The sequence below is a fragment of the Papio anubis genome, chromosome 2 (assembly GCF_008728515.1).
Source record: "Papio anubis isolate 15944 chromosome 2, Panubis1.0, whole genome shotgun sequence".
Lineage (NCBI taxonomy): Eukaryota > Metazoa > Chordata > Mammalia > Primates > Cercopithecidae > Papio > Papio anubis.
In genome coordinates, this window is record NC_044977.1 from 50,508,629 (window position 1) to 50,515,480 (window position 6,852).

Here is a 6,852-nt window from a genome sequence, read left to right on the forward strand (position 1 = left end):
CAAAACAAAGCTCTTTAACACCCCCCCAAAAAAATCACACCTGCTCACCAGCAATGGATCCAAACCAAGAAGAAATCCCTGATTTACCTGAAAAAGAATCAGGAGGTTAGTTATTAAGCTAATCAGGGAGGCACCAGAGAAAGGTGAAGCCCAATGCAAGGAAATCCAAAAAAAAAAAAAAAAAAAAAAAAATACAATACAAGAAGTGTGTGTTGTTGGGGGAGGGGGACAAATATTCAAGGAAATAGATAGCATAAAGAAAAAAATAATCAAAAGTTCAGGAAACATTGGACCAGGAAACATTGAAACAATTATAGAAATGCAAAATGTTCTGGAAAGTCTCAGCAATAGAATTGAACAAGTACAAGAAAGAAATTCAGAGCTCAAAGACAAGGTCTTCAAATTAACCCAATCCAACAAAGACAAATAAAAAAGAATAAGAAAATACGAACAAAGTCTCCAAGAAGTTTGGGATTGTGTTAAATGACCAAACCTAAGAATAATCAGTGTTCCTGAGGAAGAAGAAAAATTTAAAAGTTGGGAAAAATATTTGGGGGAATAATGGAGGAAAACTTCCCCGGCCTTGCTAGAGACCTAGACATCCAAATACAAGAAGCACAAAGAACTTGTAGGAAATTCACTGCAAAAAGATCATTGCCTAGGCACACTGTCATCAGGTTATCTAAAGTTAAGATGAAGGAAAGAATCTTAAGAACTGTGAGACAAAAGCACCAGGTAACCTATAAAGGAGAACCTATCATATTAACAGCAGATTTATCAGCAGAAACCCTCCAACAAGCTAGAAGGGACTGGGGCCCTATCTTCAGCTTCCTCAAACAAAACAACTATCAGCCAAGAATTTTATATCCTGCAAAACTAAGCATCATATATGAAGGAAAGATACACTCGTTTTCAGACAAACAAATGCTGAGAGAATTTGCCACTACCAAACCACTACTATAAGAGCTACTAAAAGGAGCTCTAAATCTTGAAACAAATCCTGGAAACATATCAAAACAGAACCTCTTTAAACCATAAATAACATAGCATCTATAAAAGGAAAATACAATTTAAAAAGCAAAAACATCAAACAAAAAAATTAAGGTACACAGACAACAAATAGCACAATGAATGAAATGGCACCTCACATCTCAATACTAACATTGAATGTAAATGGGCTAAATGCTCCACTTAAAAGATACAGAACTGCAGAATGGATAAGAACTCACCAATCAACTACCTGCTGCCTTCAGGAGAATCACCTAACACATAAGGATTCACATAAAGTAAAGGGATGGAAAAAGGCATTTCATGCAAACTGACACCAAAAGTGAGCCAGAATAGCTATTCTTATATCAGACAAAACAAACTTTAAAGCAACAGCAGTTAAAAGATACAAAGAGGAATATTATAGAATAAGAGGCCTTGTCCAATGGGAAAATATCGCAATCCTAAACATATATGCACCTAACACTGGAGCTCCCAAATTCATAAAATAATTACTAATAGACCTAATAAATGAGATAGACAGCAACACAATAACAGTGGGGACTTCAGTACTCCACTGATAGCACTACATAGGTCATCAACACAGAAAGTCAACAAAGAAACAATGGATTTAAACCATATCTTAGAACACATGGACTTAACAGATACATACAGAATATTTTATTGAACAACCACCGAATATACATTCTATGCATCAGCACATGGAATTTTCTCCAACATGGAAATTTTTCTGACACATAATGATCTTAATAGAAATGCTAGCTATTCTTTTTATTATGTGGTTCCTCATATACATGGCTTGGGAAGCTAACGCAAGTCTCTGAAAGATTTCTTCAAGGATCCCTGTCTATATGAGAGAGGAAAAGTTACCATTGAAATAGCAGACTCTATTTAACAACGCTGGTTGTAGGTCTCTGATGAAATTTTAGTTCTCTGAATCCTCTAAAATTCATTTTACATATGTTTTATTATCATGCCACAAAACTCTAGCCTAAGTGAGTAATCAATTATTAGCTGGACCACATTCCAAAATATTTCTTTCCAATGTTAGGCATGTAAAATCAAGGTGGAAAATATAAGCACAAATCAAATAGATTTGGGGTCACTCTTTTTTAGTATTTTAATTAGAAAACAGGTATCTGCCCTCACCCTGAGAGATGATTCCCCATAGAAATCCAGGCTTTCATGTCTTCCTTGAGTAAGCAATGACATTTTTCCAAAGTAGGGGTCCTAATTGTAACAATTACACTAGAGAATTTAGTAGAGACCTATTCATGGAGTATTTCCCTATGGTATGCAGGTATTTACTTTCAATCAGTTTTAATCCAAGGTGTATAGATATGGGGTACATAACACGCAAAATGGGACCAGTAACATATTCCTACAATTTTATCATCCGAAAATCAAGTGTGTAAGGCTAAATTATTTTCACAACTATTTAGATCAGTGTGGTTTTATAGCTAACTAAGGAAGGGCAGAAATGCTAAGAAGCCATGAAAATTTATGTATTCTGAGCCTAGTTAGGTAATTGGTCTGAAACCTATGAAAAAGTTTCATTATCTAAAATATAAATTCCATAGAGTAACATTAGCAAAGGTTAATCTTTTCTGAATTATTAATCAATTTAGTAAAAAAGTTCTCTCCATTCACACATTAAGAAAATTTGGATTTGCTCCCGTGATATGCCCAGGAGAAAAAACAGAAAATATTAATCTAACATCCCAGTAGTCCCCAAGCTTCATAGGTCCAACCAATTATTAAGCACACAGCACTAAATGGTTTCTTGTCTTCTGTGTGCTTATAAATGGAGTATACCTATTTCTGTAGTTCTATTTCATGTAAGTAATAAGATATACACAGATATCTTGATACTGGAAATGCTTTAAAAAGAAAAATATTAAATATATAACATTTAAAAGATGTTGCAAAAATATAAAACAAAATAATTATGAAATTCCCTTCTATCATATAATTTCTGGGAAACACAAGCTTTACTTCAATCCAGTTTATTTCAGTTTTAAAAATAAAATACATACCATTGTAAAACCAGCTAAGTATTAGTTTTAATCATTTGTAAACTGAGGACACAGAACTCAGTGTGCCTTCTTTTTCTTTTTCTTTCACCTGCATTCTTCAGGTGCCTTCAATTGCAGTAACATTTAAGAAATCATGTTTTATGTGGATCATTGCTTTAAAACTGATGGGAAATTATATTTCTATATAAGAGAATTTCCCCAGGTAGAGTTGGAAAACATTTTCTAGAGTATCGGAAAGTGACACATGGGATACATTCATGATCATCCACTTATGGAGTGGTGCTCATGGAATACCAGGACAACAGAAACTAAGCTCTAATCATCCAGCTGTCTCCACGTCGTGTGAATCATACACAACTGAATCTGTGAAGTGCACATCCCATCTCTATATGCTTTCTACTTGCATGTATTATAAGAAAAGGTACATAGCTAATTCTGTGCTAACAGATCATTTTTATTAGAAAACATCCTGAAGCAGACCCATCTCACATGCAGAGACATACATAGGCTCAAAATAAAGGGATAGAGGAAGATCTACCAAGCAAATGGAGAACAAAAAAAAAGCAGGGGTTGCAATCCTAGTCTCTGATAAAACAGACTTTAAACCATCAAAGATCAAAAGAGACAAAGAAGGCCATTACATAATGGTAAAGGGATCAATTCATCAGGAAGAGCTAACTATCCTAAATATATATGCACCCAATACAGGAGCACCCAGATTCATAAAGCAAGTCCTTAGAGACTTACAAAGAGACTTAGACTCCCATACAATAATAATGGGAGACTTTAACACCCCACTGTCAACATTAGACAGATCAACGAGACAGAAAGTTAACAAGGATATCCAGGAATTGAATTCAACTCTGCACCAAGCGGACCTCATAGATATCTACAGAACTCTCCACCCCAAATCAACAGAATATACATTCTTCTCAGCACCACATCGAACTTATTCCAAAATTGACCACATAGTTGGAAGTAAAGCACTCCTCAGCAAATGTACAAGAACAGAAATAATAACAAACTGTCTCTCAGACCACAGTGCAATCAAACTAGAACTCAGGACTAAGAAACTCAATCAAAACTGCTCAACTACATGGAAACTGAACAACCTGCTCCTGAAGGACTACTGGGTACATAACGAAATGAAGGCAGAAATAAAGATGTTCTTTGAAAACAATGAGAACAAAGATACAACATACCAGAATCTCTGGGACACATTTAAAGCAGTGTGTAGAGGGAAATTTATAGCACTAAATGCCCACAAGAGAAAGCAGGAAAGATCTAAAATTGACACCCTAACATCACAATTAAAAGAACTAGAGAAGCAAGAGCAAACACATTCAAAAGCTAGCAGAAGGCAAGAAATAACTAAGATCAGAGCAGAACTGAAGGAGATAGAGACACAAAAAATCCTCCAAAAAATCAATGAATCCAGGAGCTGGTTTTTTGAAAAGATCAAGAAAACTGATAGACCGCTAGCAAGACTAATAAAGAAGAAAAGAGAGAAGAATCAAATAGACGCAATAAAAAATGATAAAGGGAATATCACCACCGACCCCACAGAAATACAAACTACCATCAGAAAATACTGTAAACACCTCTACGCAAATAAACTAGAAAACCTAGAAGAAATGGATAATTTCCTGGACACTTACACTCTCCCAAGACTAAACCAGGAGGAAGTTGAATCCCTGAATAGACCAATAACAGGCTCTGAAATTGAGGCAATAATTAATACCCTATCAACCAAAAAAAGTCCAGGACCAGACGGATTCACAGCTGAATTCTACCAGCGGTACAAGGAGGAGCTGGTACCATTCCTTCTGAAACTATTCCAATCAATAGAAAAAGAGGGAATCCTCCCTAACTCATTTTATGAGGCCAACATCATCCTGATACCAAAGCCTGGCAGAGACACAACAAAAAAAGAGAATTTTAGACCAATATCCCTGATGAACATCGATGCAAAAATCCTCAGTAAAATATTGGCAAGCCGAATCCAGCAGCACATCAAAAAGCTTATCCACCATGATCAAGTGGGCTTCATGCCTGGATGCAAGGCTGGTTCAACATATGCAAATCAATAAATGCAATCCAGCATATAAACAGAACCAAAGAAAAAAACCACATGATTATCTCAATAGATGCAGAAAAGGCCTTTGACAAAATTCAACAGCCCTTCATGCTAAAAACTCTTAATAAATTCGGTATTGATGGAATGTATCTCAAAATAATAAGAGCTATTTATGACAAATCCACAGTCAATATCATACTGAATGGGCAAAAACTGGAAGCATTCCCTTTGAAAACTGGCACAAAACAGGGATGCCCTCTCTCACCACTCCTATTCAACATAGTGTTGGAAGTTCTGGCTAGGGCAATCAGTCAAGAGAAAGAAATCAAGGGTATTCAGTTAGGAAAAGAAGAAGTCAAATTGTCCCTGTTTGCAGATGACATGATTGTATATTTAGAAAACCCCATCATCTCAGCCCAAAATCTCCTTAAGCTGGTAAGCAACTTCAGCAAAGTCTCAGGATACAAAATTAATGTGCAAAAATCACAAGCATTCTTACACACCAGTAACAGACAAACAGAGAGCCAAATCATGAATGAACTCCCATTCACAATAGCTTCAAAGAGAATAAAATACCTAGGAATCCAACTTACAAGGGATGTAAAGGACCTCTTCAAGGAGAACTACAAACCACTGCTCAGTGAAATAAAAGAGGACACAAACAAATGGAAGAACATACCATGCTCGTGGATAGGAAGAATCAATATTGTGAAAATGGCCATACTGCCCAAGGTAATTTACAAATTCAATGCCATCCCCATCAAGCTACCAATGACTTTCTTCACAGAATTGGAAAAAACTGCTTTAAAGTTCAAATGGAACCAAAAAAGAGCCCGCATTGCCAAGACAATCCTAAGTCAAAAGAACAAAGCTGGAGGCATCATGCTACCTGACTTCAAACTATACTACAAGGCTACAGTAACCAAAACAGCATGGTACTGGTACCAAAACACAGATCTAGACCAATGGAACAGAACAGAGCCCTCAGAAATAACACCACACATCTACAGCCATCTGATCTTTGACAAACCTGACAAAAACAAGAAATGGGGAAAGGATTTCCTAGTTAATAAATGGTGTTGGGAAAATTGGCTAGCCATAAGTAGAAAGCTGAAACTGGATCCTTTCCTTACTCTTTATATGAAAATTCAAGATGGATTAGGGACTTAAATGTTAGACCTAAAACCATAAAAACCCTAGAAGAAAACCTAGATAATACCATTCAGGACATAGCCATGGGCAAGGACTTCATGTCTAAAACACCAAAAGCAATGGCAACAGAAGCCAAAATTGACAAATGGGATCTAATTAAACTAAAGAGCTTCTGCACAGCAAAAGAAACTACCATCAGAGTGAACAGGCAACCTACAGAATGGGAGAAAATTTTTGCAATCTACTCATCTGACAAAGGGCTAATACCCAGAACCTGCAAAGAACTCAAACAAATTCACAAGAAAAAAACAAACAACCCCATCAAAAAGTGGGCAAAGGATATGAACAGACACTTCTCAAAAGAAGACATTCATACAGCCAACAGACACATGAAAAAATGCTCGTCATCACTGGCCATCAGAGAAATGCAAATCAAAATCACAACGAGATACCATCTCACACCAGTTAGAATGGTAATAATTAAAAAGTCAGGAAACAACAGGTGCTGGAGAGGAAACAGGAACACTATTACACTGTTGGTGGGATTGTAAACTAGTTCAACCATTGTGGAAAACAGTG